Source organism: Primulina tabacum, chromosome 14 (genome assembly GCF_025594145.1).
Source record: "Primulina tabacum isolate GXHZ01 chromosome 14, ASM2559414v2, whole genome shotgun sequence".
Lineage (NCBI taxonomy): Eukaryota > Viridiplantae > Streptophyta > Magnoliopsida > Lamiales > Gesneriaceae > Primulina > Primulina tabacum.
The window spans coordinates 16,686,847-16,700,280 of record NC_134563.1 but is presented as its reverse complement, the minus strand read 5'-3'; positions in this window follow the sequence as shown (position 1 = coordinate 16,700,280).

Here is a 13,434-nt window from a genome sequence, read left to right as displayed (position 1 = left end):
TAAATGATTAGATGGCATGATTTCATGAAAGCTGTAGATTTTACTCGAATATTCGATAAAACAAGTTAGGGAAAGGAGATCAGAGACGACCAAAATAAAATAAATATTTTTCAATAAATATTTTCAAGGCTCATTAATATGAATAAATATGATAAAAAAATTTAAAAATGGTAGAGTTCAAATTATTTTACGAGACGAGTTTGATTCTATCCGGGAAGTCAGTTTTGGGAAAACGAGAGACTTTTAAAAACTAAAATTAATATTTTTGAAAACTAATTATTATAAAATTTTATTTTTCAATTAAATAGGTATTATTGGGGCTAAATTACCTAAGATTAGTAGGCTTAATTGCTCCTAAACTCAAAGGCCCAAAACCTAAACCTATTAACATTCAAATTAAAATCTATAAAAAAAGAAATCCTAGGTCTTTTGTACCCCTTATCAGCCAAAAACATACACACACAATACACACAAGTTCGAAAATTCCTAGGGCAGAAAAAAACGAGTCTTCATTGCCCGTTCGTCCTTCTTCGCACCCCACGCCGACGATAGTATATTCGAGCGTTTTAAAACATAAAGGCACGTTTTTAAATTCCTTTCAAGCATCATTCAATCCATATTATGAATGTTTGTTTATTTTTGCATGAAAAAATTGGAGTTCAAATTGCTTATCATTTTGACGATTATTTTTAAAGTTTTGAAGATTTTTACGTGTATATGAACGTGTTATGATTTCCAACAAGTGCACTGCTAATATAAGATGTTTAGGAATGGAATAAAGGAAGTTTAAGGTGGAAACAAGGGTTGTACAGTTAGAAAGGGCGCTGCACGTGGTTAGCTAGATGATCCTAGGGTTCTAGTACTTCCCATGGGTCCTAGGGCTAGGTTAAAGGGAGGCAACGCATGGAGCTTTGGTCAGGGCCTGTGCGTCTCTTGGTAGAGAGGCTAGGAAGAGTCTGTGAGGGGCTGCACGCGGCAATAGTAAGGGAGAAGATTCCACATGCACAAGGATTCTCCAATGCATGCGCGCGGCTGATGTGTCTTCGGAAAAGGGGTGTGGCTCGGTTGGGGACTGGCTGGGCTGGTCCAACAGGGTTGGCTATGGCGCGGTGGAGTCGGTGGTTAAGTAAGCACAAGAGTCCTAGTTCGAGTAGAGTCCTAGGGAAGCAAGGAAACTAAGAGGGAACTCGCGCGGCTGGTTCCTTGATCAAAGGGCTATGTGCGTGGGTCAGGGCGAGTCCAGGGTGAAGGTCCCGTAAGGTCAGGGCCTGGTCTTGACCAAAGTGGCTCGACCATTGTGAGACCCCAAAAATAAAATAGTATTGATGATATTTTTGTAAATAAGTTGAAAATATTCAATTTATTTTGATGGCATTTTCGTAAATAAGTTGAAAAATAATGAATTAATTTTAAGGGCAAAATGGTAATTAATGACATATCTTGGTCATATGAAGTCTAAATGATTTGAAATTTAGAAATAACGTAGAAAACTCAAAGATATATAAGTTTCATGTTTTGAATTTTGAAAAATTTGATCGTTTGACTCGTCCAAAAGGATATATCGATGTTAAAATGTTAAATAGTATATATTATATTATTTTTTTAATATAATATAATATAATATTAAAATTATAAAAAAGGGATAAATTTGAAATTCACGTAAAAGTGAGTTTCAGAAGATATAATAGAGAAAAAAGTGAGAGAATAGAAAAGGGTTTTCGATTTTTTTTTCATCGTGCGACTTATGGGTTTATCCAATCGACGAACCGACTTCAGTTCTGGGATCGTTGACACGAGATCTTCGATTTGAGATATATATTTTATATTTTTGATGATGTTTGAAATTCGTAGATTTTTGGAATAAATCCGATAAATTGTTAAATCATACAGAAACTAAAGATTGTTGACTAGTGAATGATTTTAACGTAGAAGAGATGATTATAGTGATGATATTTTGAATTATTCTCAATTTATTACAATTAGGGAATTCTCGTTGGATTGAGATTGAAGAATTATTTGTCAGTTGTTATTAATTCTGATTATATATGCGGTAGAATAACCGACAAGAAATTAAGTTTTACAGTCGGAATAAAATTATACTATGATTTGAATTTAATATGAAATTTCAAAGTTTCAAAAGATAATTGAAACTTATATTGTTGATTTTGAATGATGTTATTGATTGAAATGAATATGTTATTGATGTAGATAGATTATTATACTAATATATTCAAGCTACATCGACTGGAACGAAGAATTGAGGTATGTTGCGACCGAGTAACATACGACAAGTATCTGTATTATATGATATATATTTGAATGATTGAATTGAGAATACATGTCTATATGCCTTAATGTTGAGTTTATGTGGCATACATGACATGCACGTTGAGCTATGATCCTTGGATACGCTGATATGATTGGATTTGATTCTAGGGTTTGTGAACACGATGCTATGTTTGATATTACATGACCCTTAAAGCATAGTCATTTGTGGCCCCGATGATTGATTGAGATTTAGGATTTGATGACGCTTTGTCGACATTATCATATGAGTATCCCTGATTGAGGTCAGTGTGCCAGCTCGAGCATTGCTTTGATAGCGATTCGATTGATTCTTAGATATGCTCAGTGGATGGGCATTTGACGTGATACCTCCATGACATATATGCATAGCATATCATATATCATTATTTAGATATCTATGGTATATAATTTGGTTGCTTCAGACTGAACTTTGCTCACCCCAGATGGGGATGTTGTTGTCTTTGTATGTTGACAATGACAGTTACTTCAGGTTATCAGGAGGCCGGAGATGGTACTTCTTTAGGGAGTCATATCTGAGTTGAGGTTTAACGGTTTATCCCAGTATATATGTATATGTATCTATATACCGGGGCATGTTCCGAGGATATGAGTTTGTTTGTATGTAGTTGTTTTGGATTACGTGTGGGCTTGTTTTATATTGTGACATGTTGAGACGAGAGTATATTATATACTATTTTTCAGTATTATAATTACAGTTGACACGTTTTGGGCTCATTGTAAAGAAATTTTAAACTCGTTTTCCGCTGTAATTAATTAACCCTAATCAAATTGCATTGTAAGAAAGATTAAGAGTTAAGGGCGGGCCCCACACATAGCAAACATATAATATGTCAACAGTTATAGTACATATTAAAACTAAAATCAGTAAATGGATCACTATACATTGAATACAATGGAACAGGTGGAATTGAATCAAACAAGTGCGGATATGATTCTCGCATCTTGCTTTCCAATTTCCACGTTCACTCCTCCATACCATGTCGTGTCCATTGCACTCGAACTAGCGGAATCGATTTATTACGCAATATTTTTTCCTTCCGATCCATAATACAAACAAGTTGCTCAACATAGGAAAAAGAATGATCAAGTTAGACTTCATCATGTGCAAGTACATGTGATGGATCTGGTTCATACTTTTCTCAACATAGAAACATGAAATACATCATGAATGGCAGATAAAGCTGGTGGCAATGCTAACCGATAAGCAAGATCCCCAACTCGATCAAGGATCTCATATGGACCAATCGATCGAGGTGATAACTTCCTCGCATGCCAAATCGAACAGTGCCTCTAAAGGGAGATATTTTCAGAAACACTTTGTCACCTTTCTGGAATTCCAAGGGTCGTCTTCGTTTATTCGCATAAATCGTTTGACGATCCTGAGCAGCTTTCATCCGCTGTCGAATTAACTGAACCTTATCATTCATTTCCTATATCATTTCAGGTACAGTCAATTGTTTTTCACCAATTTCATCCCAGAATAACGGTGACCTACATCGTCTCCCGTATAGGACTTCAAACGGTGCCATACCAATACTCGTTTGGAAGCTATTATTATAAGAGAATTCTACCAATTGTAAGGCATCTTGCGATCCAATTCTAAAATCCATCACTATAGCGCGAATTGTACGCTTGGTTTGGCCATCAGTTTGAGGATGATACGCAGTACTCATAGCCAAACGCGTACCCATATCTTCTTGGAAACTACCCCAGAATTTAGAAGCAAACCTGGTATCACGATCAGATACAATTGAGACTGGAACACCGTGCAGTCTCACAATATTCTCGATGTATAAACGGGTCATTCTCTTATAAGGGCAAGTCCGTTCATACGGAATAAAATGTGCAGATTTCGAAATTCGATCAATAATAACCCAAATAGCATCGCAACCCTTGGGCGAACGAGGTAAATGAGTCACAAAATCCATAGCAATATGTTCTCAATTCCATTTCAGGATTTCAAGACTATGGAGTAATCATCCGGGTTTCATTCTCTTGGCTTTCACTTGCTGGCAGATAAGAAATTTTGAAATAAATTCAGCAATGTCTTTCTTCATACATCTCCACCAAAATTGAGGTCTCAATGTCAAATACATCTTTCAGCCTCCAGGGTGAATACTGTATTTGCTACAATGTGCTTCTCGAAGAAGGGCAGATTTCAAATCAGAATTATTAGGGACTACAAGCCGACCATTAAGTCCTAAAGAACCATCAGACGCAATCTGAAATCCAGACTGATGTCCTGCAGCTACAAGTTATTTAGACTTCTGGATTTGAGCATCGCTTCGTTGGGCCTTTCGTATTTTAGATATCAAAAGTCCAACCAGAAGTACATATATCCTCATGTACCTTGGCGACGCAAACAGATGCTAACATAGAATCATGCACCTTACGACTAAGGGCATCCGCAGTAACATTCACCGATCCAAGGTGATACTGAATCTCAGAATCAAAATCCTTCAGGAGATACATCCACTTGCGTTGCCTCATATTCAAATTAGATTGAGAAAAGAGATATTTCAGACTCTTATGGTCCGAATAGATAACAAACTTTTCTCCATACAAATAATGGCGCCAGATCTTCAAAGAAAATACAATGGCGGCCAACTCAAGATCATGAACAACATAACGTGTTTCATGAGATTTTAATTGACGAGACGCAAAAGCAATCACTTTGCCATGATGCATCAGTACACAGCCCAAACCTTTACCCGACGCATCTGTACACACTACAAATCCTCCGGTACCTGAGAGAATAGTAAGCATAGGTGTTGTGGTCAATATCCTCTTCAATTCTAGAGAACTAGCTTCACAGTCATCTGACCAAATGAATCTCTGATTCTTCTGTGTCAGTTGAGTAATAGGTTTAGCTATTTTCGAAAATCCTTCAATAAAATGACTATTATAACAAGCTAAACCCATGAAGCTACGAATCTCAGGAACATTCGTAGTTCTCGGCCAATTCAATACAGCTTCAACCTTCGCATGATCAACTGATATGCCATGTCTCGAAATGACGTGGCCCAAAAATACTACTTTGTCCATCCAGAATTTGCATTTGGACAATTTAGCATAAAAATGCCTATTACCAAGAGTTTGAAATATCAGTCTCAGATGTTCAGCATGCTCGTTTTTCGATTTCGAATACACAAAAATATCATCAATAAATACAATAACAAATCGGTCAAGATAATCTCGGAAGACACGATTCATTAGATCCATAAGAACAACACAGAAGCCCGATACAATTGCCTATAATCAATACACATTCGCATAGTACCATCTTTCTTTCGAACAAATAAAACTAGAGCTCCCCAAGGTGATACACTCGGTCGAATATATCCCTTAACGAGAAGATCCTGTAATTGTTCTTTCAATTCCTTAAATTCCAATGGTGCCATGCGATAAGGAGCTTTCGAAATAGGAGCAGTTCCTGGTACAAGATAAATACTAAATTCAACTTCTTGATGAGGTGAAAAATCAGGAATCTCATCGGGAAATAAATTCGGGAACTCTTTCGCAACAGGAATATCAGATAAACAAGGCTCCTTCTTAGAGACATCAATAGCGTAGATAAGATAACCCTCATCCCCGGTAAAAAAAAAATCGAGACATTTTTAAAGAGGATACCAATGTAATTTTAGCTTGGCAACCCTTGCCATAAAAATTCCATTTGGGTCCATCAACAAGTCGAAATCGAACCACTTCATGAAAACAATCGACGGTAGCTCGATTTGTTGTCAAGATATCCATGCCAACAATACAATCAAAGTCGTGCATTGGGAGGACAATCAAATTCAGAAACATCACATTATCCTCGTATATCAATACACAGTTATGCACAACTTTCTCAGACAGAATAATCTTTCCTGATGACGTGGCTATTGACAATGTATCATACAACGGAGTACACATAATATCATGCAATGCAACAAATGCATGAGATATGAATGAGTGAGATGCTCCTGTATCAAATAAAACACGTGCAGGATAATCGTAATGAAACGTCTGCTATTCGTTTTCTTAAAACGTGCTAGAAAATTTTTTTATTTTTTTTTTCTTTTAAAACCTCACTTAGCATCGGCAGAACCTTAAAATATTTTTGACATCATTTTAAAAATAAACATCCAACTGTCATTTAAAATCCAAAGGAAAATATTTTAAAGCATAAAATCGTCAAACATTTTACCAACCTAAAAACATTATTTGAAAAGTATAGCCCATACTATAACCTCTCAAAAATATCTCATAACATAAATAAAAGACGTAAAAATATCTTTAACATTACTTAAAATCATAAATAATAATTAGTGCGGAAAACTAGCGTCGGTCCTCGGGTTATGTGCACCTTCAGTCCAGTCAAGTCAACCATCAAGACCTCCATAAACATATTCGTAATCACCTGCATCAATCACACCTAGTGAGTCTAAAGACTCAACACGTCATATCCTTGATAACGAGTAATACGTAATACAGTTAACATATAACAGTGAAAAATACTTGTACTTAAAATATCATTTTCATGAAGATGCATTTTCGTAAACATTTTCATGATGCATAAAAACATTTTCATAAAAACATAAACATATTCATATTCATATTCGTATGCATATCCACATTCGTATCCATATTCATATTCGTATTCATATTCATGTTCGTGTTTGTTGAATTCAGATCGTGATTGTGACTCGTATTTTAAACGTATTGGGCGATGGATCCATCTAAAAAAACCACAGTACTGGGCGGCGGGGACACCTGCGACACTCTCACCCGTCAACTGGGCCTTGGCCAACGTATTAACATATTCGTATTCGTATCACATATTCGTATTCATATCACGTATTCGTATCCGTATCCAAAGAAACACGATCGTCGGGCTCCCACTGGGACCATAACCCTCACGATATTTCCAACATATTTAGTCACAATCCTTCAACATTTTTCATTCACATCACTTTATAAAAATCATGCATAACATAACATTTTTCGAAACCAAGCATGCAACATGTCTTGTAAATGTCTTCCTTAAATCATAAAAATCCCTTAGACATTTAAAAATCATAATTTAATCATGGATACATCATAAACATTTAAAAATAATCATAATATCATAAAAACAACATTTAGGGCACTGCCATGATCTTTACTAATTTCTAGGTGTAAAAAGACCGTTTTACCCCTAGACTCGACATTTTACGTTTTCGACTTTTATCTTGATTTCATGACTCTAACATGTCCCAAATAATTATTTAAGCCTACATGAATTTTTCCATATTTTTATTTAGCTTAAATCGAGGACTTTTAATTTAATCTTTAAATGTGACATATTAATGCGTTTTAATCCCGAATTAAACCAAACCTTAATATAAAATTCCCAAATTAAAAACTTAGACTTATAATAATTATTTAAGCTTAAATATAATCTTTTATAATTTTATAAAGCTTAAAACTAGTCGTTTCAATTAACTCGTTAATTAGCGTTTCGTGCGGCGATTAAATCCAAAACTCGTTATTTTGATCCCAAATTTTAAACATAACATTTTTAGTATTTATTCTACCCTTCCAAGTTATGAGCCACCCTCATGGACCCATGGATTCAATTTAAGTTCTTAAATTTTCGTTTTTGACACACTAACGAACCCACCGAGCCATCTCCCGATTTACTCGAGCCACGCCCGAGCCACCTTGAGCCAAAACCTAGCCAACCCATCTAGGGACCCTACTGTGCAAGCCCAGCCCAAAAACCAGCCCTGGCCCGCTCCCAAAACCTGCTGAAACTTGAGCCACTATTCTGCATGTGTGTGTGAGTGCCTTCCCGCTTGTGTTATGTTTCCTAGTTTCCTAGGACTCTTCCAACCATCTAACCACTGACCACCCATGACCCTTACTGACCCTAGACCACGCTCAAACCCGTGCCAGCCCAGCCCAAGCCCCTGGACCAGCGCACAAGTCGCCTGAAAAGTTCAGCAGCCTGCGCGCACAAGCTGTCCTCAAGGTGCCTCTCTCCTCAAGGTGCCTCTCTCACGTTTTCTGATGCTATGCCTCTAACCCTCGAGCCAACCCTTGTACCATCCCCTCAAGCACCCTTCTAGGACCCTAAGGACCTAACCTAGCCCCTACCCAGACCCCCTGGCCGAGCCTCTTCCTTCCTGCGCAGCAGCACACCCTGCGCTACCCCTTGCTGTAATCTCTCGGGTGGCTTGGGGAAGAGTCCTTGTGCTCTTGGGCTCTTCCCTAGCCATCTAACTCGAGTCCTAGCGTGTCTAGGACTCCTCTCATGACCCAACCACGTCCTAGCCCAGCTTTGGTCGAGCCAAAACCAAGCCTTGCAGTGGTTCCCCTCATAAACCGCACCTTGGTCTTTAAATCATGCAGCTTAGGTTCCAGCTTATTTCTCTTCACGTTTGCAGCGTATTGGGGTGATTAAGGACTCTCTAAAACATGTAAAAACATCCCTTAACCCTTTCCTAATCATGGCAGCCCCTTTTACACATATAAAACATGATTTTGGAAATAAAAAACACAAGTTTGGAACACATAGACATGTAGTTACGAAAATTCAACTTGTGTGCTATGTTTTTCTTTAAAAATTATGCATAAACAATTACTATGGTGTGATGATGAGTAAAAGGAGAATATGGCGTGCCTTTGCGTTTTAAACGCACGAATAAACGTTGACGATTGCGAAGAACGGCGACGACGACCTTGGCTAGAAGTTCCTTGAAGCCTTCAAACTTTTTCTTTCAAATTGTAATGGACGTGTGCCGTGAACTTTGAGGGAAAAGTTGGTGAAATTCTAAAAAGTGGCCGAGAGTTGATGAATTAAGGGTTTCATGGGGGTGGTTTAGTATATTATATACTAATTAAATCCCTAAATAAGGCTTAGGCCTAATAAGCTACCAATTTAGGCCCATTAGTCTTAATTAGGACTTAATTAAAATATTAAAAATGGTTTTGATAAAAATAAGTTTGTGAATTTATTAACCGGGTTGTCTAAAAGTTCGTAATTTTGTTGAAAAACCAACACAGATAAAATTTACGTCCCGGCATATAAAATCACCTCAAAACCCCTTATTTTCAAAAATAATAAAAAACATCACCCATATTTTAAATAATTAAAAACATTTATTTAATAAAATCATTTTCCATTTTTCAGCCTCGGTCTCCGTTCCTCGATCGCAACTCGAATAACCTTTAAAAATATATTTTAATGCAATCGTGAAGAAAAATATATTTTAAACATGCAAATATGCACAACATAATTAATTCATGCAATTAAAACATTTAATTAAAATACAAAGGAATTTAATAATTTATATACATGTGGTTTGCGTGGACTTTAAATTTTCGGGGCATTACACGTAAAGCATGCAAATATCTACAATCACACCACCAGGAGCTTCTTTCGCCTGATCCTCGGTCATAGCATACACTCTAGTTGATGAGGGACTTGGGTAGTCTGACCACCCGGTCCTCGATATCGTGGAATATTTGACTGCTGGAAAGAGGGAACAGGAACAGTAGGACTCATCATACTGGGGCCACCTCTAAATCCTGGCTAGAGTTGGGACAAAGACTTACCCCTATTCGGACATACACGAGAGAAATGGCCTTCCTGTCTACACTGATAATAAGTACCAAACATACTTCGACACTGCTCGATAGTATGTCTGCCTCCACAATGACTACAGTAAGGAGCAATCACAAGACTCCCTCGCTGGGATCCACTCGAACTCGAAGAAGATGAAGAAACAGTGGAACCGGTCTTCTTAAACTTCCTACCTCTCGGACGCAAGATAGGCTACTGAGCTGTCACTGGAGGTGAAGGAGTATATTGTGGACCTCCTCGCCGTAGTCCAGCTTCGGCGGCCTTAGCTCGTTCGACTGCTTCCGCGTAGCTCGTAGGTAAACCAGAAATGACAAAAGTATATATAGCAAGATGTAAATCATTTACAAACCTGTTATATTTTGCTTTTGCATTCAAAGCTACGTGAGGTGCATATTTCAACAACGTAGAGAATTTCGAAGCATACTCTGCAACAGTCATCGTTCCCTGCTGCAAACTATTAAATTCATTCTCTTGAGTAGTATGATATGAAAGAGGAGAATACTGCTCCAAAAACTGGGCCTTGAAGACATCCCATGTAACTTCAATCCCGGCCTCTTTCAGTCCAATCTCAGCGGCTTCCCACCAAGATTTTGCTAGGTCCTTCAACTGATAAAGAGCAAGTTTCATTCGCCGAGTCTTAGAATATTCAACAATATTAAACAGGTGCTCGATATCTTTCAACCAGGCCTCTGCTCTTTCTGCACTCTCGGTGCCAAAGAACCTCGGTGGTTTCAAGTCCTGGAATCGAGCCATCACTAAATCCATAGACAATCCTTCAAATTGTCCAACTATCCTCTCAGTACTGCTACTCGCAGTTTCATTCATGGGATCCATCTACAAATCAAATGATGAATATAACAAATCAATATCAATTTCACATCATCATCATCTCATATCATCAATCTCATCAACAACTTATTCAAACTAAATCAAGTAGGAGAAAGAAATACAAATAAACCACACACATATGCACAATTCATTTGTGCTTATTCACGTGTAAACAAGACTCAATCGAGCATTCCCAGCTATGCTCTGATACCACTCTTTGTGGGGCCATTAACTCCTAATCGTTATTACAATGCAATTTGATTAGGGTTAATTAATTACAGCAGAAAACGAGTTTAAATTTTCTTTACAATGAGCCCAAAACATCTTATTTGAAAGCTGAAAATAGTATTTCATCTCACATCATTAAATATGCCCACACATATTCAAACCCAAATACAAACAAACAATCATATCCTCAGGACATGCCCCGGTATATAGATACATATACATACATACTGGGATAGACCAATAAACCTCAGCTCAAACTGTGACTCCCTCCGGAAGTACCCTCTCCGGTCTCCTGATATCCTGGAGTACCTGTCAATGTCCACATACAAAGACAACAACAGCCCCCTCTGTAGAGAGCAAAGCTCAGTCTGAAACAACCACAATATATACCAAAAGTATCTAAACAATGATATATGGTATGCAATGCATGTATGTCGTGAAGGTATCAGGTCAAATGCCGATCCACTGAGCATATATCAGAATCAATCGAATCGTTATCAAATCAATGCTCGAGCTGGCACACCATCCTCAATCAGGGATACTCGTATGATAACATCGACAAAGCGCTATCAAATCCCAAATCTCAATCAATCAGTGGGGCCACTAATGGCTATGTTTTAAGGGCCACATAATGCCAAACATAGCATCGTGTTCACAAACCCCAGAATCAAATCCAATTATATCAAGGTATCCAAGGATCATAGCTCAACGTATATGTCATGTATGCCACATCAGCTCAACAAATAAGGCATATAGACATATATTCTCAACCAAATCAATCAAATATATATCATATGATACAGATACATGTCGTATGTTACTCGATCGCAACATACTTCAATTCTTCGTTTCAGTCGATGTAGCTTGAAGATATCAGTATAAAATCTATCTACATTAATAACATATTCATTTCAATCAAAAAAATAATTCAAAATAAACAATATAAGTTTCAAATATCTTTTGAAACTTTGAAATTTAATATCAAATGCAAATCATAGCATAATTTAATTCTGATTTCAAAACATAATTTCTTGTTGGTTATTCTACCGCATATATAATCAGAATTAATAACAACTGATAAATAATTCTTCAATCTCAATCCAACGATTAAAATTTCCTAATTATAATAAATTGAGAATAATTTAAAATAATATCACTATAATCATCTCTTTTTCATTAAAATCATACAGTATTCAACAATCTTCAATTTCTGTATGATTTAACAATTTATCGGATTTATTCCAAAAATCGACGAATTTCAAACATCACAAAAAATATAAAATTTATACATCAAATCGAAGACCTCGTGTCAACGATCTCAGAAATGAAGTCGTTTCGTCAATTGGATATGCCGATAAGTTGCACGATCGAAAAGAAAATCGAAAACCCTTCTCTCTTCTCCCTTCTCTCTTCTCTCACTTTCTTCTCTGTTATATCTTCTGAAACTCACGTTCACCTGAGTTTCAAATTTATCCATTTTTTTAAAAATATTATATTATATTAATAAAATAAAATAATAAAATATAATATAATATATAATATTTAAAATTTTAACACCGGTACATCCTTTTAGATCAGTCAAACGATCAAATTTCTCAAAACTCAAAACATGAAACTTCTATATCTTTGAGTTTTCTACGTTATATCCAAATTTCAAATCATTTGGATATCATATGATCAAGTTATGTCACTAATTACCATTTTGTCCTTAAAATTAATTCATTATTTTTTCAAATTATATACGAAAATGCCATCAAAATAAATTGAATATTTTTCAACTTATTTACAAAAATTTCATCAATACTATTTTATTTTCGGGGTCTCACATTTCTCCCCAACTTAAAAAATATCGTCCTCGAAATCTCAAACATCTCTACATACATAACATTTACAAACATATAATATGTCACCAGTTATAGTACATATTAAAACTAAAATCAGTAAATTGATCACTATACATTGAATACAATGGAACAAGTTGAATAGAATCAAACAAGTGCGGATATGATTCTCGCATCTTACTTTCCAATTCTCATGTTGACTCCTCCACACCATGTCGTGTCCATTGCACTCGAACTAGCGGAATCGATTTATTACGCAATACTTTCTCCTTCCGATCCATAATGCAAACATGTTGTTCAACATAGGAAAGAGAAGGATCAAGTTCAACCTCATCAGGTTGAAGTACATGTGAGGGATCTGGTTCATATTTCCTCAGCTTAGAAACATGAAACACATCGATGAATGTTCCTGAGGTCGTAGCTTCATGGGTTTAGCTGGTTATTATATTCGTTTTATTGAAGGATTTTCGAAAATAGCTAAACCTATTAATCAACTGACACAGAAGAATCAGATATTTATTTGGTCAGATGACTGTGAAGCTAGTTTTCTAGAATTGAAGACGAGATTATCATAGCACCTGTGCTTACTATTCTCTCAAG